This window comes from Labeo rohita, chromosome 11, assembly GCF_022985175.1.
Source record: "Labeo rohita strain BAU-BD-2019 chromosome 11, IGBB_LRoh.1.0, whole genome shotgun sequence".
Lineage (NCBI taxonomy): Eukaryota > Metazoa > Chordata > Actinopteri > Cypriniformes > Cyprinidae > Labeo > Labeo rohita.
In genome coordinates this window covers 14,429,017-14,451,607 of record NC_066879.1, presented here as the reverse complement: position 1 = coordinate 14,451,607, position 22,591 = coordinate 14,429,017, and the positions used below count along the sequence as shown (strand labels likewise).

Below are 22,591 nucleotides of genomic sequence, written 5' to 3'. Positions count from 1 at the left end.
TTAATTGATGGACTGTAGTGGTGTGGATTGCTAGTGGATGAATGTGATGTTTTTATCAGCTGTTTGGACTCTCATTCTGATGGCACCCATTCTATTTATGGACGAAGTATTCCTTTAAGCATTTGAAACTCCAAACACCTGATACTTAATCAAACATTAGGTCTGACATGCTGCTGTTTGCATACAAAGTCGGACACCGAACAGCAGCTACTAGTTAATATTTAGCAGGGTTTAAATGTGCCACCTGCCATCTGTCGCTCACCTATTTTGAAGTGTTTTTGTATTTCATCATAGGACAGGAGTATCTCAGAGTTGAGCTAAAGTCAGTGATATTGAATAAACCCCGGGCCAGAGGCTCGTGTCTTCCCTTATCAGCAAACATCGGACTGCCGTGCATCCCTCCAGCTTCATTTGTTGTAGGCAGTGAAGCAAACACACAGTAAGTCAATAGCATCCGCCTGAAACAGAGATCTCGGCGGTGGGGCGCTATCATTTTTCACATTACAAAAGACTGTGGCCAACATTTCATCCGCAGCCAAAGAATAACAACGTCAAAACATTTGGATGTTATCGTGAAAATGAGACTCTGAAATGTCATTGCATAATGAAACTGATGTTTGTTTGTTGTTGTAAACGGCAGTGAGGTCCGGGAGGGCTTTAGTGTATGTATGCATGTTGAAGCTGTGTATTTGCATATATAAATAATTCATGGCGTGTGATATGGAGACCATCTCTGAATAGCTGAAAGTTGAGTGCTGGAAGTCTCGGCCTGACAGAGCGCTTGTACTTCTACACTTTTACTGATTAGTGCAGACAAATTAGGTTAGACGTGTGATGAGAACTGGCCTAGAAAACACAAACTAAAGAACTAGCACAACTTGCGTTGCATGTATAATTATAAGTTAAGCAGTCAGAATGCAAATATATATTAAAACTCCCAAGTAATCGAAGAGAGTTTTTGCGCTGGGTTAAAGGATTGGTCCGCTTCCAGAACAAATATTTACAGATAATGTACTCATGTCATCCAAGATGTTCATGTCTGTCTTTCTTCAGTTGTAAAGAAATAGTTTTTTTAGGATTTCTCTCTATGTAGTTAATGGACTTCTATGGTGCCCTCAAATTTAAACTTCCAAAATGCAGTTTAAATGCAGCTTTAAAGGACTCCAAACAATCCCAGCCGAAGAATAACGGTCGTATCTAGCGAAACGATCGGTTATTTTCTAAAAATAAATAAATACAATTTAGTTTTTTTAACCTCAAACGCTCGTCTTGTGTCTAGCTCTGTGTGAACTGTTTTTTTCCAGCCATGACAGTTAGGGCACGTCTAAAAACTCAAAATCGTTCTACATTGCTGTTTTACCTTCCTTTTTGTGCAAAGGGTGTTTGATCTCCTTTGTATGTTTACTTTGTAAACTCTGGGTTGGTACTTCTGCAGCGATGTGGGACGATTTTGAATTTGGAGAAGAAAATGATATGGGAGTTTTTAGACGTGCCCTAACTGTCATGACCGGAAAAACAGTCAACCGTTCTCACACAGAGCGAGACAAAACGAGCGTTTGAGGTTAAAAAGTATATAAATTGTAATTTAAAAAAATAAATAACTGATCGTCTTGCTAGGTAAGACCCTTCTTCCTCGGCTGGGATCGTTTAGAGCCCTTTGGAAGTTCAAGTTTGGGGGTACCATACAAGTCCATTACATGGACAGAAATCCTGAAATATTTTCCCTCAAAAAACGTAATTTCTTTACGACTGAAGAAAGACATGAACATCTTGGAATGGATGACAAGGGGGTGAGTACATTATCTGTAATTTTTTTTGTTCTGGAAGTGAACTAATTCTTTAATAGATATGGTGTTTTCACAGGGCGTCATCAATCGGCCATATTGGTGGCAATTAATGTAAACAGTGTCACTGGACCGAACAAAACTTGTATATTTTGCTAAATATTCTTGCTGAAAATGGTTAATTATTGTCATGTTTTGGTCTGTACTAATCGGTTGGACTGGGAAAAAACATTTGGAGTACTAAAGATTTCCAAAATTATAGCGAATCAGGAAAAAGAGAGCAAAAAACTGAAGAACAAAAGGTGTTTGTGGCCAAACTGAACCAGGATTTCCAGAATCTTGACAACATTCATGTTTGTTCTTATCAGTTCCAGTCAGGTAGGTGAAATATTAGGCTAGTTTCTCAATTGTTATAGCTCGTATGTATCTTTACCACCTATTAACTTTAGTTTTGCAAAATTTTGCTCCCTTTCCTGCTTACTAAGTTTTTTGCTATATGATTTAGTAGCTTCCACATGTTTTCCCGTAGTTTAGACAGTATAAATTAACAGGACGATGTATTCAGTAGTGCATTTACCATGCAGTCCATAATGTTGTTTACATCCGAGTATCTCTGATATGGCCACGCGTCATTTGTTGAGCTAGAAGTTGTTAGAGGTCTTATTTCTTGGGGGAGAAAACTGGTTTTGTTGCCTTATGAGTAAACTGGGAAATGTACACAGTTTATGATAAATGTTGAATTTTTTGGCAAACGAAACGCGTCAGTGAGTCAATGTTAAAACCACTTAAGCAAACATTTGAAGTGTCAAGGGTGTAAAGCATGGTAAATTATCACGTTGATCATTGCTGTATTGTTTAAACTGCAGTTTGGTTACTAAAATACTTCTTTGTTTGACATTTAAATATCAAGTTTGACATTTGTGACAATTTTGTTTCCTTATGCACATTATTTTTTCCCGTAAGAGCAGGGTTGCCAGGTTTTCACAAAAAAAAAAAAAAGCCCTGCCCAATTGCTACTCAAAACTATCCCAATCGCACTTCGGGGCTAAATATGATGTTCACTTCAACCTTCGGACATCAAAAACAACCTGCAGAAACAGTGTTAAAGTAACCCAATTCTGCGGAAAAAACGTAGGCTTGGCAACACTGATGTATGAAGCTGAATGAACCACTAACTTACAAGCTGTAAAGTAAACAGTAAGTGTTTGTTCAAACTCAACTGGTTTTGCGAGAGAACACAAAAAATAGTTTGTCCTCCCATCCTGATCTTTTTTTTCATGACCATGTCCTTTTAGGGGCTCCGTATTTTGCTTCTTGATATTGCAAACTGGTGTCTCTTACTATATTATTTTAATGTAGTATCTTAATTATGGTGCACAGTTTTACCATTTACCGCACACTGTTATTCTTTTCTGCTAACGAACCGGAAATCTCACACATTTACAGAAAACGGCTTACTTCTGTGTTAAAAAATAAGGTGGATACATTATTGATAGCACACAGCAGTAGTTTCTGCTACTAACTACTTAATTTTTAATGAAATTAAAACTTTTATTGAACAAGGACACAATGAATTGATCGAAAGTGACAGTAAAACATTTAAAATGTTACAAAATATTTCTATTTCAAACAAAACACTGTTCTTTTGAACTTTGTGTTCATCAAAGAATCCTTAAAAACAAAACTGATCACAGTTTCCACAAAAATATGAAGCAGCACAACTGTTTTCAACATTGCTCATGAATAATGTTTTTTGAGAAGCAAATCAGCATATTAGAATGATTTCTGAAGAATCATGTGACACTGAAGACTGGAGTAATGATGCTGAAAATTCAATGTTTCGCCGCAGAAATAAATTACATTTTAATGTATATCCACATAGAAAAGAGTTATTTGTAATGACAAAAATATTTCACAATTTTACAGTTTTTACTGTATTTTTATTCAGCATTGGTAAGCAAAAGAGACTTCTTTTAAAACCCAAACCCAAATGCTGTGTATAAACACAAGATTGACCAGTCAGCACTTTTTGTTGCTCCAAAATCAGTATTTGCATGTGTGTAAACAGTTTTTTTTTTTTTTTAAATGTACATTAGCACATTGCATACATGGCTATTCTGCTGTATTAATAGTGATATTACTAAAATGTTTATTAATATTAAAAATGTTGTTAGTATTAATAGTAAACTTTCTATTCATCAGAGAATCCTGAAAAGCAAAGTTTATCAGTTTTGACAAATATATGAAGCAGCACAACTATTTTTAACATTGTTCATGAGTAATGTTTCTTGAGCATCAAATCAGAATATTAGAATTATTTCTGAAGGATCATGTGACATTGAAGACTGGAGTAATGATGCTTAAAATTGAATGTTGCATCGCAGAAATAAATTGCATTTTAACGTATATACACATAGAAAAGGGTTATTTGTAATTACAAAAATATTTCACAATTTTACAGTTTTTACTGTATTTTTATTCAAACAAGTCCTACCTTTCTTGAGAAGCAAATCAGCATATTAGAATGATTTCTGAAGGATCATGTGACACTGAAGACTAGAGTAATGATGCTTAAAATTCAACATTGCATTGCAGAAATAAATTACATTTTAACTTATATCCACCTAATAAAGATTTATTTGTACTTACAAAAGTATTTCACAATTTTACAGTTTTTTACTGTAATTTTATTTAAACAAATGCTGCCTTGGTGAGCAAAAGAGACTTCTTTCTAAAACCCAAACCCAAATGTTGTGTATAAACACAGGATTGACCAAAGAGCAGTATCCGTTGCTCCAAAATTAGCCTTTGCATTTGTGTATACACTTTTTTTTTCCTTTCAATTTGGATTAGCATTTGAATAGTGATGTTTCTGAGGGTCGCTGATATTAAACTGTGAAAGTATTACTGGAGTTAATAAGCCACTGACACAAATCCTGCGAATGTCTGCACGTCGGTGCTCTCGGGACGAGCCGCTCTGCACTCAAGTAACTTAAAGCACTGTAAAGAGACAGAACCTTTTTTATTTTAATGATGTGGAAAGTGAAAGTACAGGAGCACTAATTCACCCAAACATGGGTGCGTGTAATAAGCGATGTAGCTGGTTAAATCTGAGGCGAGCGGTTCTGACTGTCACACTTTAAGTAGGCTACTAGTTCTTGGATATTTTCAGACCTAGTTTCTTAAAAGCATTAAACCTTCAGTTTGTTAATGGGATTATGGTTTAGTTACAACACTATCAGTCAGAGTTTAAACCGACTGACCGCCGGCTGAAAGAAACCACATTTCTCCTCGCATTATGTTATATTTTCCTTTATGGACTATATGAATAATATATAGAGCAGTGGTGGACATCAGACTGTATTGAAGCAGAGAAAGTGTGATTCATGCAGCGACACTGACCCAATTTACCAGGAAATCAGTTCACACTCAATGAACTTGGATCTTTTTAAGACATGAATGAAGGTTGGTTTATAAAAATCAGTTCTGAGGTCTAATAAAGTGGTTGGATGGTGAATGGCAATTTAGTTGGACTCTTTTGTGCTTAGAATGGAAGGTAAACTAGACGTTAAAGTAAAAGTTGAACTCAGGTGAGATTCCTTAAAAAGCGATATGTTTGGAAATGGCATCCTACCGTGCTGCTTTCAATTTAGCAGCATTCATATTGTGCACAGTATATATTTTTTTCCTGAATGCAAGTACCTGGATGATGTATTACAGTTGTGTGCGTTATGCATCTGACCCATATTGCAACTCCACTTCAGTTTCCTAGTCAAATGAAATGTGAAATGAATCAAAAGATAAGGTTGTATACTGAAAATTGAGTCCACTGAGAAAAAAAAAAAAAAAAACTGGCATGGGAATTACTTTAAAAGCTTTTTCATGTTGTTATATTATGTTTCATGTGTTCAAGAAACATTTGCTACAAGGTTAGTTTTTTATTTAAGCATCTAACATCTAATGATTATTAATATTTAGTATTTATTGGCTTCATAATGGAAAAAAAAGAAAAGAAAAGAGTAAAAAAAAAAAAAAGAAACGGTTGTGCCAGTAAAATTTTTAAAGTGATTTGGTTATTGTGAATAATTGGAATTACAATCAGTTCCAATGTTCCAAAACTCAAAACTCAAAACTCAAAACTCAAAAAACTTACATTTCTAATATTTTTTTTAATTAATCTTTTTTATTTTATTTTATTTTATTTTATTGTTTTATTTTTGATAATAAAATATGAGACAGAGGTTGTACACTGAACCTTGAGTGCATTATTGTAAATAATTGGAAATACCCAAAATTAAAAAAAAAAAAAAAAATGAAAATGTTTTTGTTTGTTTGTTTTATTACTTTGCATTACATGTAGGAAAGATTTGAGGAGACAACAATTTGAATTTGTGTGAGAAAAAAACTTTTATTGCTTTTATATTTTATTTTAATTTTATTTTATCTCATTTCTATTTTTTATTTTTTTCATTTTATTTGTTGACATTAATATAATAATTGGAATTACAACTCTAATATAATAATTGGAAACAATTCTAATATTCCAAAATTGTCCAGTAAAATATCTATGTATATTGCAGTAATTAAAATGTTTGTTTGTTTGCTTGTTTGTTTCTGTTTGTCATTGCAGTAAAAGTTATTTGAGGGGGAAAAGCTTTATTTTTTTTATTTATTTATTTATTTTTATTTTTATTTTTTTTTTTTATTTATTTTTTTTGTAATATTTTTAAAGTTTTTTTTTTGTTGACATTAATAATAATTGGAATTACAAACACTTGTAATATTCCAAAATTGTCTAGTAAAATATCCATGTATATTACAGTAATTAAAATGTTTGTTTGTTTATTTGTGCTTTGCACTACAGTAAAATAATTTAAGGGGAAAAAAAATTTTCTTTTTAAATGTTATTTTATTTTAATTTTTAAAAGACACATTTGAGACAAGGTTGTACTTTGAACCTTGAGTGCACTAAAAAAATGTTGTAGGATTTTCTTTAAAACCTTGTCTGCTAAATAATTGCTAGTAAATTTCACAAATAACTACAAAGAAAGCCAAGTAACACATTAAATTAAACATGAAGTTTTGAAATGGAAGGACTGCAATATTATTATCTTGTAAAGCGTACTAGTAATCCTTGTGGTTATATACATCTTCAGAAAGAATGATTTTTCTCCAGTGTTTGGAGAGCGCAGTATGCTGGTGTTTTGATTCTGAAAGCCTGACCTTCATCTCACTCTGTTAATCAATGTGTGCTTTGGATTTTGTTATGCATGCCATCGTTTCAATGTTACATTCAATCATGACAATCTCTTTGCAGCTTTGTGTAAAAATAATATTGAGTCTCTCAGGAGACGTTTTTTATCTACATATTCCACATTTGTCCTGGAAATAACTCCTGAGGTACATGCAGTTTCTCCAGACTTATTTTCCTCTCTCTCTGTCACTCCACAAAGAGCGCAGTGATCTCACACGGTTCTCATCTACATCTCAACATCAACACTGATGTAGACTGTGTTCAGATCTCAGTATGAACTCTTTCTTGTCATTCTTTTTTCAGTTACTATTCTTTTTTTTTCAGTTATTTCTTCTAAAAAAAAGAGTCTGGTTTAAAGTTTATTTAAAATATTTAACATCTATTATTAGTATTTAGTATTAATGCTTTTATACTGAAAAATTAACATGGTGTGGTTGAAATTTCTAAAACTTTTGTTGTTGAGAATAATTGGAATTACAAAAATAAATTAATTACAAATTAAAGTTAAATGCAGTGCAGTGTGCATTAATGCATTTTTATTTTATTTTATTTTTATTTTTTTTTTTATTTTTTTTTTTTACTGCAGTAGGGAGAAAACCTGCTGAATTTCCAAAAAACAAGCATGAAATTCCCCAAAACAACTTTTTATTTTATAACTTTATTTTATTTTATTTTATTTTTCACTAGGGAGAAAACCTGCTAAATTTGTATGAATTTCCCCAAAACAAGCTTTATTTAATTTTATTTAATTTTATTTGTTTGTTTTTTGTTAAAAAAAAAAAAATTATAATGGTTCCAAAAATAGGTTTATTTTATTTTATTTTATTTTATTTTATTTTAAAATATTGTAATTCATTTATTGTATTAAAATGTAATTTATTTATTAACATGATAGTATTTGTTGTACTGGCTTTATGCTGATCAAAAAAAACAACAACAACAACAACAATGCGAAATAATTAAAATTACTGATTAAAATTATTCAATAATAAATTGATTTATTCATTTTTCTGTGTATTTTATTTAAATATTTATTTATTTATTTATTTATTATACAAAAGCATAATGGTTCCAAAACTAGTCTTTAGTTTAAGTTTTTATTTTATTTTATGTGTTTATTTTTTATTTATTTTTGTTTAAAAATGTAATTAATTTATTTTATTAAAATGTTATACAAATACATAATGTACAAAAGCATAATGGTTCCAAAATTTTATTTTATTTTATTTTATTTCAATAGGGAGAGAACCTGCTAAATTTGTATGAAATTCCCAAAAACAAACCTATTTTATTTTGTCATTATTTTATTTTTTTATTTTATTTTATTTTATTTTATTTTATTTCAGTAGGGAGAAAACCTGCTAATAAAATTCCCAAAAACAAGCCTGATATTCCCAAAAACAAGCTTTATTTTATTTTATTTTATTTTATTTTATTTCATTTCATTTCATTTTTCCATTTCATTTCATTTTATTGCAGTAGGGAGAAAACCTGCTAAATTTGTATTAAATTCCCCAAAACAAGCTTTATTTTATTTATTTTTTATTTTATTTTTGCATTTTATTTTGAAGAAGGTTTTGAGACAAGGTTGGTACCTCATTTAAACCTCTCCTGAACCATGAAAGAGCATCATCTGTTCAATAACATTGTTTCTCGAGTGATTTGTGTGTTTTAACTTAACAATTCTCTCTCTCTCTCTCTCTCTCTTTCTTTTTAAAGGTCTCTGTTTCTTTCCCGCTGTTGTTCTCATGTCGTTTTCTCTTTCACAGCTCCGGTCTGGAACCCGATAAGAGGAACGAGTGAGGAAACCTCTTTCTCCACTTCACTCTTTCTGGAGACCCCGAGCTTCGTTCACAGTGTTATATGAACCTTGTGATATAGGCTTCAGCGTCCTTTATGTGCGGTTCTCGCGGGACGGCCCCAGAACAGAGGGGCATTGTGGGACAGGAGGCAGTCAGGGCAGACGTAAGTGCAAAGGACACAGACACAATAGATGAGTGCGTCTCAGGTTGAGTTTATGAGGCTCTGGGAGAGTTCGGTCCAGTCGAGCGGAGCTGTATAGATGCAGACAGAGGAGGGGCCGTTCCAGCGGTTTATGGTGGGATATCGCTTTCCTAATTCATCTTAAACCAGCGGCCTCCCACGAAGCCTTTAACATCCCCATTGTGGCTCCTAATGCGTTAATTTAGTGAGCTGAAGAACCTGCCAGAATGTTTGAGCTTCACTGTGGTCCTTACAATGAGATTAATGTAGCAGCTTCTAATGCGCAACGATTTTTAGTGACGGTTAGTTTGAGTTAGGATCTCAACAATTTTGGAGGTGAAACAGCAAAATCTAAAGAGGAGGACAAGTCAAGGCTGGTTTTAGAAGCATTAGGACTGCATCTTTAGTCTTTACAATTAAACACATTCTTATGTATTGCAGAAAAATATGTGGTTAAATTTATTTATTAAACATGATTGTATTTGTTGTACTCGTAAATAACTGAAATAAAAAATATTTGCATATTATAGTAATATGTTAATTATTTTTAAAAATAAGTTTTATAAACAGTTTTCTTATTTTGCATTATTTTATTTTATTTGTGCTTAAAATTATAATGGTCCCAAAAGTTTATTTTACTTAATGGTCACAAAAATAGGCTATTATATTATATTATATTTTATTTTATTTTATTATTTTTTTATTTTGTGTATTTTTGTTTAAAACTGTGATTCAGTTATTTTTTAATTGAATTCTTTTTATTTATTAAAAATAGTATGTGTTGTACTGTCTTTGTTAATCAAAAAAAATAACAAAACAATTTATTTATTAATTTTTTATAAATAATTGGATTTAAAAAACTGTGTGTGTTATAGTAATATTTTTTATTTATTTGCAGTAAGAATTTGAGAGAAAAATGTGCACTTGTGTGCACAAAATAATGTCATATTGCGAAAAAAAAAAAAAAAAAAAAAAGAAAGAAAGAAAAAGTCATAATGGTTCCAAAAATAGGTTTATTTCATTATTTTATTTTATTTTATTTTATTTTATTTTTTAACAATTGTAATTAATTTATTTTATTAAAATTTAATTTATTTATTAACATGATAGTATTTGTTGTACTGGCTTTATTCTTTTTTCTGTGCATTTTGTTTATTTATTTATTTATTTTTAGTACAAAAGCATAATGGTTCCAAAACTAGTTTTTAGTTTAAGTTTTTATTTTATTTTATTTTATTTGTGTTTATTTATGTTTAGAAATATAATTAATTTAATTTTTTACAATTTTATATATTTATTTATTATACAAAAGCATAATGGTTCCAAAAAATGTTTTTATTTTTTTTTTTTTTTATTTGTTTGTTGTTGTTTAAAAATGTAATGAACTATTATAAAAAAATATTTTATTTAAAGTGTATTCATTTATTAACATGATAGTATGTGCTGGCTTTACGCTAATAAAGAAAGCATTACCAGTAATTATTGTTTTTTTTTTACTCTGCATTGTTTAAATTTATTATACAAAAGCATAATGTTCCAAAAATAGAAGTTTTATTTTATTTTTTGAATGAAAATTTTATTTTATTTTTATTTAAATGTGTTTAATTTGTTTTCATGTTCTTATAAGATTCACCGTTTTAGAGCAAAGTCAACTCTTTAAAAATTAGTTCACACAGTAACACCATGTTTTGTCAGTTTGTCCAAAAACAAGACAAGGAAGGTTAATGATCTGCAGGCCGGGCGTCTCTTTTTACTAAACCTTGATGACCCGTCGAGATCTTCTGAAATCGCTTCACATCTTGACCTGCACTTCTACGAGTTTACAAGGTTACTTAAGTTAGCGCTTATCGATAGTTAACCGAAAAACTTCTCTTGAAGACAGTCAAGACATTTTTGGCCCGAATGACCTGCAAAGTGATCTATATTTCATCCTGAAAATCAAAAGCATCGATCTGCAGGCTTATGCTTTAATAATGCGATTCAATGTCGGTATGGTTTGAGATGATGGAGAGTCAGACTTTGACAGATGGTGGTTTGCAATACCAGCGTGTTTTGCCTTTTAAAGCAGAACAATCAAACGCTCGTGTTCTTGTTTCTCTGTTTACGCAGGATTTACATGTTGGCCGGTGGATGAGGAATGTTGGCGAGAGCCACGAAAACCAGTTTTGCACATCGACCCACAAACAATGACATTGGATTAAAAATGGCATTTGCAGAATCCGAGGTGCGTTGCTGCCAAGCTTCTGAATTAATGATCTACTTCATTACTGAAGTATATTTGTGTATTCTTCGAACTGAATGCTTGTGCATTCACTCTATTACACGCTGATGGAAATAACATTTTCTGAATGCCATTTACACTTTTAAGATAAACACTTTTGTGCACTTTCACTACTTTGCCGGCAGTGAAATCCATCTGAGTGTAAAATGCGATGATCGTTCGTCTTTGTTAAAGTCCCATACTTCACTCAACGCATTCTTTGACTGCATTTTATCATGAAACTTGACTCTAATAGACGTTCATTCTGTCAACAACATGCTGATGAATTTCAGAGGTTCAGTCATTGCAAGCAACAGGTTTCTAATAGTAGATTCAGCATTGAAAAGCATTAGGTTTATGCCTGAAACACTGGAGTTGTGACTGTTTCTCATGTGCATGCAAAGTTTCGATACACATGTGTTTTGGAAAGCCTGTGTAGATTTTCATTACATCAGTGATGTCAAAGTCACATTAACCCTCATTGGCATGCAATTTGTCAAAAATCAACACTTTGACACAGCAAAGTGTGAGGTAAAAATCAGAAATCCTTTATTGTAGCTTGTCAAAAACTAAATATTAACAACAAAAGAGCATATGAAATTATAGACGGTCTTTTGAATACTATTTATATTAAGTACAAATGATGTGAGATGCTACTTATGCTTGGGAATTATTATTTTATATATATATATAGTTTATTATTTTAGTTTAAGTAAATGTAACATTTATTTTAAGTAAAAAAAGTTAACTGAAATAAAATGCAAAAGAGCTTTTATAAAAAAAAAAAAAAAAAAAAAAATTGTTATACTTTATTTATAATATTTATTTATCATTTTATTGTATTTTTTGTATATATTTTAATATAAAATACTTTCCATTTTCATTTTAATGTTTTACAAATTTTGTTGTGTGTTTATATATATATTTCAGTTTTAGTTAAACTTTAACATTTATTTTAAGTGTTAATTGTTTATTTAAGTGTTCAAGTGTTTATTTACTTCATTTTGTTTGTAGTATATATTTGAATATAAAATATTTTCCATTTTCATTTTAAAATTTTACAAATTGTGTTTTTATCATTTTTAGTAGTTTTTATATATAGATGTCTATATCTATTTATTTCTGTTTTGAAGCAAATGTAACATTTATTTTAAGTAACAAACATTTTTTTTTTATTTAAAATAAATGTTAACAAATAAAATCCAAAAAACTATTTTAAATATTTATAAAATATATTTTTAATTATTTTTAGTATTAGTATATATTTTAAATATTTTAATATAAAATTTTCCATTTTCATTTTAAAGTTTTACAAATTTTGTGTTCTTGTCATTTTTAGTAGTTTTTATATATAGATGTCTGTCTATATATATATATATATATATTATTTCTGTTTTAGTTTAGTTTTTAGTTACTTAAAATAAATGTTAACAGATAAAATGCAAAAACTGTTTTGTGCAACACTTTTTTTAGTATATATTTTAAATATTTTAATAGAATATTTTCATTTTAAAGTTTTACAAATTTTGTTGTGTGTTCTTGTAATTTTTGGGGGTTTTTATATATAGACATTTTTGTTACTTAAAATAAATGTAAAGTGAAATAAAATGCAACATTTTTTAAATACTTTTACATTTTTATTTTATTTTATTTTATTTTTAGTTTCTGACAAACTACCATAGAGGTTTTCTGTTTTTTCATTAATTACTTTTTTGTTTTGTTTTTTTGGCAAATTGCATGGAAACCAGTTAGGGTTTTTTCATCTTTTTTAAATGCAAAATACAAAAGATGACCCAGATTTTTCAGTTCAAGTTTTATTACATGTAGAAACTTGTATGTTTTTGCCTAGTTTTATTTAATTTATCAACATTTTTGCACAGTACTCATGCATTAAACATGTAATATTTAATGCATGTGTAACTAGCGTCACCAAACAGAATTAGTTTTCAGATAAACCCGCAGCATTGCTTTGTCGGGCCGGTCATACTTTCTCATCAAACGAGAAGTAAAGATTAAAGTGTTTTTAACATCAAACACATCACACACTTCACCTTTAACCGAATCCTCAGTGCTTTTTTTCACACTTATTAGAGGAAAGACCTTGCGCAGCTCTCGAGGTCACCGCAGAACAACTTTTTCTGTCCCTGAAACGCAGCGCCTTTGTATGGAGATAAACGAGCGGCGTGACTCAGTTCCAGGGTCAGATACAGATGAAGGATGAGGACGGCCTGTGATGTGTAAATGAAGCCGTCTGCGATGAGGTTACGTGAGGCTTGTTCACCAAAGATAAACATGCGCTGTATGGAAGGCAGACCGTGCCAAAAATCCTTAAACAGAATTTGCGAAATTTTACCATGTCAAATTAAGACTTTAAACGTAATGTTTACGTGTCAAATATGCAAATATTCCATATTAGTGTGAAGAACGTGCCGCCCTGATGCTCCGTGCGTCTTTGCGTGTGTCTGACACGCATATGTGCGTGTCTACAATCATACATGAGGATTATTCAGCCAAAGAAGGCGGTGATTTGTCAAAGCTTGAAGGAAAGGCTTTAAATGTCTAAAACCATGCCAGAACGTCATGCATACTTTACACCTTTGTTGCATTAGGCATTGTTTCAATAGAAAAGTTTGTTTTGCAAAAGAACGCTGGGAATGAGGAAGTTGCATAAAAGCATTTAATAGTATTAAAGGTGTTCGGAGGCATTGCTGTTACTATTGCTAAATGTTTTCGATGTGAGCTAAGCTCTTACACTTAAGTATTAACTCTTTGGAGTTGTGTTACGAATTTGAAGTTGATATCACAAAAAAATCAATTCAGTAAGATTTAGTTTGGATGCAGTACCAATGTTTCCACTAGATGAAATTTGCTTCCCGTTCATTTCCATTGCATCATTTTTGACATTAAACAATACAAGGATGACTTAATTTATGGACCATTTGACCTTTTTGAGTCATGCGGTTTTTTTTTGTTTTGTTTTTTTTTTTCAAGCTTTTGTGCAATTTCTTTTGATACTTAAATACTTATAAAATATGTTTATAATCATTTTGTTTTATTTTATTTTAGTATATATTTAAAACTTTTTTAATATATAATATTTTCCATTTTCAAGTTCTTTTATAGACCATTTGACCTTTTTAAGTTTCTTTTTTTTTTTTTTTTTTTTTGGCATTTATATACTAAGTGCTAAAATGTTGCCAAAAAAAGTGCAAATTCTTTTTTATGCTTAATTATTTATAAAATATATTAATAATAATTTTATTTTTTTTTTATATTTGACATTTTTTAATATAAAATATTTTCCATTTTCATTTTAAAGTTCTTTTTTTGGACCATTTGACCTTTTTGAGTCATTCTTTTTTTTTGGCATTCACATAACATGTAGCAAGTGCTAAAACGTTAGCAAATAAAAGGCAAAAAAAAAAAACTTTTGTGCGATTTTTTTTTTTTTTTTTTTTTTTTTTTTTTTTTTTGTATACTTAAATATTTATAAAATATATTTATAATAATTGTATTTATTTATTTTATCTTATTTTTAGTATATATTTTCATTTTTTTTTTAATATAAAATGTTTTCTATTTTTATTTTAAAGTTCTTTTATGGACCATTTGACCATTTTGAGTCATGTGTTTTGTTTTGGTGTTTTTTGGCATTCACAAGTGCTAAAACGTTACCAAATAAAATAAAATAAAATAAAACTTAAATATTAAATAATTAAATAATACTTAAATATTTATCAAATATTTATAATAATTTTATTTATTTATTTATTTTAAGTATATATTTAAAATTGTTTTAATATAAAATATTTTCCATTTTCATTTTGTAAGTTCTTTTCTTTTTCTTTTTTTTTTTTTTTTTGGCATTCATATACCAAGTGCTAAAACATTGCCAAATAAAATGAAAAAAAAAAAAAAAACTTTTTGTGCAAATGTTTTTTTTTTTTTTTTGATGCTTAAATATTTATAAAATATATTAATAATAATTTAATTTTATTTATTTAATTTTATTTTTTATATATATTTAAAAATTTTTAATATAAAATATTTTCTTTTTTTGGCATTCACATAGCAAGATATTTATTGAATGTATTTTATTTTTAGTATGTGTTTTAACTATTTCCACTGTATATATTTTAATAGTATATATTTTATATTTTAAATAATTCCGCTGAAGTAAAAAAAAAACTCAAAAATGACTGAACATTTCATTTAAGCATTTAGCAGACGCTAAACGAAACCAGTTTGTCAATGTTAGTTAATTTATGATTCCTCAATGCATGTGACTTGTTGCCATCATCTGCATGTGCAAACATTATATATTCTTCAGAACATGTAAAAACCTGTTTGTTTTCCTCTTTCCATTAGCTGCCCTTGTTGTTTGTTAGCAGTAATTCCAGTCATGCATGTGGTTTGTTTGCGTGTCAGTTAGACGAGGAGTTCGACTTCAAACAGGACAGACAGAGAAAGATCGGCAGAAACTCTTTGATGCTTGAATCCTGATTTGTAGATGTACACGAGAATGTCAGTTTAGCTAAAAAAAAAAAAAAAATCTGGAAAATTCACAGGCTGGGTGCATTTTTGCTAAGGTTAAAAAGATAATTTCAAACTTCTGTTTTCGTGGCTGTTCTGTTCAGATGCAAGTTGTATAAATGCAATTTCTGACACAGAATAAAATAATTAAATGGGTAATTGCGACTTTTTCCTTATAACTGCATGGAAAAAAAGTCTGAACACACTGCATAGACAAGAAACACACTACATTCTCCTTTTTTTTCTTTTTTCTTGCAGTTCCACTGGCTGATAAAAATGTTAACTAAAACTTAAACCATATTTTTTTTTTTGTTGAGATATAATAAAAGTAACTGAAATAAAATGTAAAAAAACAACAACAACAACAAAACCTGAACCTGTTTTATTTCAGCTAGTACCAAGGCAACATTCCATTTAGTTTAACTTTGATATACTAAAATAACTAAAACTTACAAACTAAAATGAATAATAACAATGACTGAAAACCAAAATTATTATAAATGTATTTTATAAATATTCAAGTATCAAAAACAATTTGCGCAAACAAAAAAAGAACATAACTCAAAAAGGTCAAATGGTCCATAAAATAACTTATTTTTATATTACATTTTTTTTAAATATATACTAAAAATAAAATAAAATAAATACAATTATAATAAATATATTTTATGAATATTTAAGCATAAAAAAAATTGCACAAACGTTGCACAAACAAAAACAAAACTTAAACAAAAACAACACAAAAACAAAAAAACAAAACTTAAATAATTCAAAATATTACCAAAACTGTCATAATATATCAATAATGTTAAAAACACAGTCTTAAAGACCAACAAGATGTTGATTCAGGAACATGTCTTGTTTGGTATCCCAGCCTGTTCTTACACCATGGTACTGGATGATTACCATATTCATATATACTGTGGTATTTACACAGAGCCATCATATAACTTTCTGCTTCTTTTCTGTTCATGGATCGGCATGCAACTTTTTTTTTTCCTTCTTTTTTTTCAGAACTTGCCTTAAAGGCAAAGCATTGACAGTTCATTTTACACATGACTAATGAGAGACGATGGCATGTGTGAGAATTGTTGTGTTGTGAGTCATTCATGCTCAGAGACATTTCTGCTTTATCACTGTAATTAAAAAAATTACCACTGCTATTTCAATTTTATTTTTTTTTTCACCAAAGTACCAGGGTGGTAAATGGCTTAAGCTGCCATAACTGAGTTGAACAGGGAGTGTAGAAAAATAAAAAAAAATGTTGATTTGATTTCTGTATAACTAATTTAATAAAATCTAAGTGTTATTCTAAAGAAAACCAAACATCTATGTATATACACTACCATTCAGAAGTTTGGTGTCAGTAAGATTTTTTGTGTTGTTGAGGCTGAATTTACATGATTAAAAATACAGTAAAATTTTGAAATAATATTACAATCTAAAATAGCTGTTTTCTATGTGAATATATTGTAAAATGTAATTTATTTCAGTGATCAAAGCTGAATTTTCAGCATCATTGCTCCACATGATTGTTCAGAAATAATTCTAATATGTTGATTTGCTTCTCAAAAAACATTTCTGATTTAAAACAGTTGGGCAGATTCATATTTTTGCGAAAAAACATGAAAAATTTGTTTTTTTTTTCGGAATTCTTTGATGAACAAAGTTCAAAAGAACAGTGTTTATTTGAAAGAAATCTTTTATACATTATAAATGTCTTCACCGTCTCTTCTGATCAATTCAATGCGGCCTTGCTGAATCCAAGTATTAATTTATTTAAAAACAAACAGACCTTTGAAAAGTAGTGTGTATTTATATATCAGTGTAACTTAGTTCAGTTTCCTGATCATCATGCAGATCATCATGTGTTTCCTGAGAATGACCTGAAGATCATCTGCATTGTCTCAAGACTTTTATCTACATGGAGGTTCAGCACTTTGCCGAAAGACCTTTGTCTCCTCAGTGAAGATTACAGCTGATGAAAGGCGAGTCAGAATTTGCATTGTGAGTCTCAAGTCTTGAGAAGCCAAAAGCTGAGTGTTTGTAAGAAACAAACCATCATCAAGACGCTTTTAACTTCAAACCACTGCATAATAACACTTCCTCCAGTGAAAAAAGTCCATCTCTTGTTTTCCTCTCACATCAAAATCCACCTGCATATTTGTTTAGAGCTGTTTTGGCTTGTAAGCAGTGCTTGATCTGTGCAGATCTCTCTCCTGATTCAGACCAGACCACTTTTCAGTGGAAAACATTTATAGATTTATGTCTTACAAACCTGTTTTTGTCTTCTTAAGATGTTTACTGATGGACTGGAGTTGTGTGGATTACTTGTGGATTATTGTGGATCCATTGGTGAGCAAGTGATGTACCAAGAAAAAAAAAAATAGGGACTTCTGTTTTAATTCAATTGTTTTATTTATTTTGCAAGTTCCTTTTGTTTGGTTTAAATTTGTTCTGTATTGTTTTAACAGTTCATTAAAAACATGTCTAATTAATTAAGATAATAAAAATTATAAAGTTTAACAGCAATTTGGACCCTATAAAATACATTTATTTATTTATTTATTTATTCATTTCCTCATTTATTTGTTTGTGTGTTTATGTATTTGTTTACCAGGTTCTGTGTTTTCCATTTAAATTTTTTGAATTCCATTTTAATGGTTTAATTTAGTTTTAGTAATCAGTAGCATATCTAATTATTTAAATTCCTATTATTCATTTTTTTATATATATATAAAATTTATATAAATTAAATTTTATTAATCAAGAAGCATGTCTAATTAATTAAAATAATGAAAATGTACAGTTTAAGAGAAATGTAGTAAAAGTTTATTCGCAATGTATTTAATTAAACTTTTAGGGCCCTATCAAATACTTTATTTATTTATTTATTTATCATGCAGGTTTTGTCTTCTGAAGATGTTAACTGATGGACTGGAGTGGTGTGGATTACTTGTGGATTATTGTGATGTTTTTATCAGCTGTTTGGACTCTCATTCTGACGGCACCCATTCACTGCAGAGGATCCATAGGTGAGCAAGTGATGTACAAAGAAAGAAAAATTATAGGGATTTATGAAATCTGTTTTAATTAAATTATTTTATTTATTTTCCAAGTTCCTTTTGTTTGGTTTAAAATTTTCTGTATTCTGTTTTAATAGTTAAATTAAATTTATTCAGTTTAACAGCAATTTGGACCCTGTGAAATACATTTATTTATTTCCTCATTTATTTGATTGTTTATTTATTTAGTTATTTATTTACCAAATTCTGTGTTTTCCATTTGAATTTTCTGAATTCCCTCTAATTATTAAAATTCAGATTATTTATTTTTAATTAAAATATATATGTCGTAAATTAAATTGTATTAATCAAGAAGCATGCATAATTAATTAAAATCATGAAAAGTATACAATTTAAGAGAAATGTATTAAAAGTTTAGCTGAAATGAAACTTTTAGGGTCCTATCAAATACTTTATTTATTTAACATGCAGCTTTTGTCTTCTTAAGATGTTAACTGATGGACTGGAGTGGTGTGGATTACTTTTGGATTGTTGTGATGTTTTTATCAGCTGTTTGGACTCTCATTCTGACGGCACCCATTCACATCCATTGGTGAGCTATGTGATGCAATGCTGCGTTTCTCCAAATCTGATGAAGAAACGAACTCATCTACATCTTGGATGGCCTGAGGGTGAGTACATTTTCTGCTAATTTCCATTTTGGGTGAACTATTCCTTTAAGTGCATTGCTTCGTTAGATTTGCAGTATTTTAATGTCTGTTGGAAGGATATTTTGGATTTTGTCAACATACCTGTAATTTGTGGCCGAATGACAGAGTATCAAACTCCGGGTTTAATTTGTAATTCAGTCCAGCTAATTCAGTCTTCATTTCTACCGTTTATTTATTTATTTCTCCAGTTTCAGAATTCAGCTGGACTGGTTCAGACTTCTCACTCGCATTATTATTTTCACAGTATTTTCTTTCTAGCGCTGTAAAGTCGACACCCAGCAGTCGATGCCTTAAATGAACTTATTATGAATATAAACACACGGGGCTAATTTGGTGGTGTGATTTTCTTTTCAAACAAAGGTAATTAGCGGCGCTGTTGCCTCTGATTTAGTCCAAGGTCTGTAATTTATCATCCTCATGCATAATGAACGAAGCGCACGAGAAACCTGTGTTGAATTCAGATGAGACGCAGAGTTTGTGTCTGACGTCTGTGAAATCATTTCATGCAGCAAATGAGTGAAAAGTCGATTGCGGCTTTAATAATTGATTGACGTTTCGGTACATTGAGGAAATTTCCCATCAGATTGTTGAGCGTCTTCGGGTTTCGATTGGCTGGGAGTGTTTGCACAAAGCAAGATCTTCAGGACGAGTTTCCTGCCGTTGAACATGGGATGAGAATTAAGAATGACATGGATAGCCTGTAATGCTTTTGGCCTGTCATTTATCATCACTTGGCATCAAATTTGCATTTTAATTGCAGATGGCAAATCTAGTGATTGTTTCGGGTGGTTTTACTGTAGTACTCCGTGGTACTACGATGGTAGTTTTTGTTTTTGTGAACCGTTGATGCGTTGTTGCACGACTGCAGTGTATGTCGCTCACGTAGTGTGGATGTTTTCTGGCTATCTTGTACACATGCTTTTGGGCGATCAAAGCACTTCAACTTAACATTATCTGCACTTTTGCCAGTGGCACTTTGTTCTGATCCTCTCAGTTTAACTAGAAACTACTGTCATGTTCAAAAAGACACTGAAGCACCATCATGAATTCAAATCAGTGATTCCTGAGAGATGAGACGAGACCCGCAACTACTTTTTTTTTTTTTTTTCCCAGCAAGTATCCAAATGATTTAGATATGGCTGTTTAATATATACTTTTAACACAAATGTGCATTTTAGTTGATTTTTCTGTTTATTTTATTAAAATTACGGCATTACATTTATCACTTACCACCAAGAAAAAATGTATAGGGACTTATGAAATCTGTTTTAATTAAATTATGTTTTATTTCTTTCTTTTTTTAATATTTTTTAAATATTTTTATATTTTATATTTATATAAGTTCAATTTGTTTGGTGTAATTATTCTGTTTTAATGATTAAATAAAATTTTATTATTCAAAAAGCATGTCTAATTTTTGAAATTATAAAAAGTATACAATTGAACAGCAGTTTATTAACAGTTTAGAAAAAATTACATTTTTAGGGCCCTATGAAATACATTTTATTTCTTCATTTAGTTTTTTTTATTTGTTTGTTTTCTTGTCTTTACTAGATTTTGTGTTTTCCATTTTATTTTATTTTTTTGGATTACATTTTAATGGTTTAATTTAGTTTTAGTAATTAGTAGCATATATAATTATTTCAATTCATATTATTCTTTTTTCTTTTTTTTTTAATAAAAATAGGCCCTATTTCTGTTTTAACGGTTAAATAAAATTTTATTAATCAAGAAGCATGTCAAATTAATTAAAATCATGAAACGTATACAATTGAAGGGAAATGTCTTAAAACTTTTAGGGCCCTATGACATTTATTTTATTTATTTATTTATTTATTTGTACCTCATTTTATTGGTTTAATTTATTTTTAGTAATCAGTAGCATATCTAATTGTTTATATTCATAAAAAAAAGCTTTATTTATTCTTAATAAAAAATCTGCCCTGTTTCCATTTTAATGGTTAAATTAAAATTTATTCATTAAAAAGCATGTCTAATTAATTAAACTCATGAAAAGTGTACAGTTTAACAGCTAAAAATTACATAGCTAAACAGCTAAAATTACATTTTTAAGGCCCTATGAAATTTACATTTATTTATTTATTTTATTATCAGATTCTGTGTTTTCCATTTTAATTTTTCTTGATTTCATTTTAATGATTAATTTAATTAATTAATAAATTTAGTAATTAGTAACATATCTAATTATTTAAATTCATAAAAATGTATTCATTTAAAAATAAATAAATAAATAAATAAATAAAATAAGCCCTTTTTTCTCAGAAAAAATGGTGTGTTGTGCATTATAATTTTTCTGATTTCCATTTTAATGGACTAATTTAATTTTAGTAATCAGTAGCATATCTGATTATTTAAATTCATTAAAAAATATATTTATTTTATAAAAATAGGCAATTTTTTCTCTTAGAAAATTTTCTGATAATTAAATGAAGGCTTAAAACATTAATGTAATTTATATTTTAATCAAATGTAAATTAAATGAACACTTTATTTGTTGGCAAACAAAGTGCTACACAATAGGCGTTTACTGTTAAATTTGAAGACTAGAGTAACGATGCTGAAAATTTAGCTTTGCATCACAGGAATAAATAACATTTTAAAACATATACAAATAGAAAACAACTATCTTGAATTGTATTAATATTTTACAATATTTATGTTTTTGTGTTTTTTTTTTTTAAATAAATAAAGCCCTTGTGAGCATACAAGAACAAATACTTTCAAAAACTTAAAATCTTATGACTCCAAATGTTTAAATAATTTAATATAGTACTGTAAAAAAAAAATTGTAAAGTAGTTTGTAAAACCCCAAACTTATTCATATTTTGGTATTTCCACAGCATATACTGTATGTTCAACATCATCGCTCCCAGTCTCTGCTGAGATTTATTTTTATACATTTTTATATAACTCCTTGCGCCTGAATAACGTGTGAGTGATTTATAGATCTCAGTCAATGTTTAACCATTAAACCTGACTGTAACCGACGGGTCAAACTAAGGTTAAATGCCTTTTAAAGT

General features: G+C 29.4%; 2 long non-coding RNA genes across 3 annotated transcripts in view; both read left to right on the top strand.

Moving 5' to 3' along the window:
• The first annotated feature begins 238 nt into the window (after positions 1 to 238).
• LOC127173511 (uncharacterized) lies at positions 239 to 17,797 on the top strand. The gene is made up of 4 exons (XR_007828772.1): positions 239 to 439; positions 8,808 to 9,003; positions 11,131 to 11,245; positions 17,675 to 17,797. It is a non-coding gene; the product is annotated as an uncharacterized LOC127173511 (long non-coding RNA).
• A 929-nt stretch (positions 17,798 to 18,726) lies between these two features.
• Positions 18,727 to 22,591, top strand: part of LOC127173512 (uncharacterized) — a 43,744-nt gene continuing 39,879 nt past the window's right edge. The window contains exons 1-2 of one of the 2 annotated variants that reach the window (XR_007828773.1): positions 18,727 to 18,849; positions 19,390 to 19,511. This is a non-coding gene — a long non-coding RNA (uncharacterized LOC127173512). Of the gene's footprint in view, positions 18,850 to 19,327; positions 19,512 to 22,591 lie in introns of both variants that reach the window. The other variant, XR_007828774.1, reaches the window with a different exon arrangement.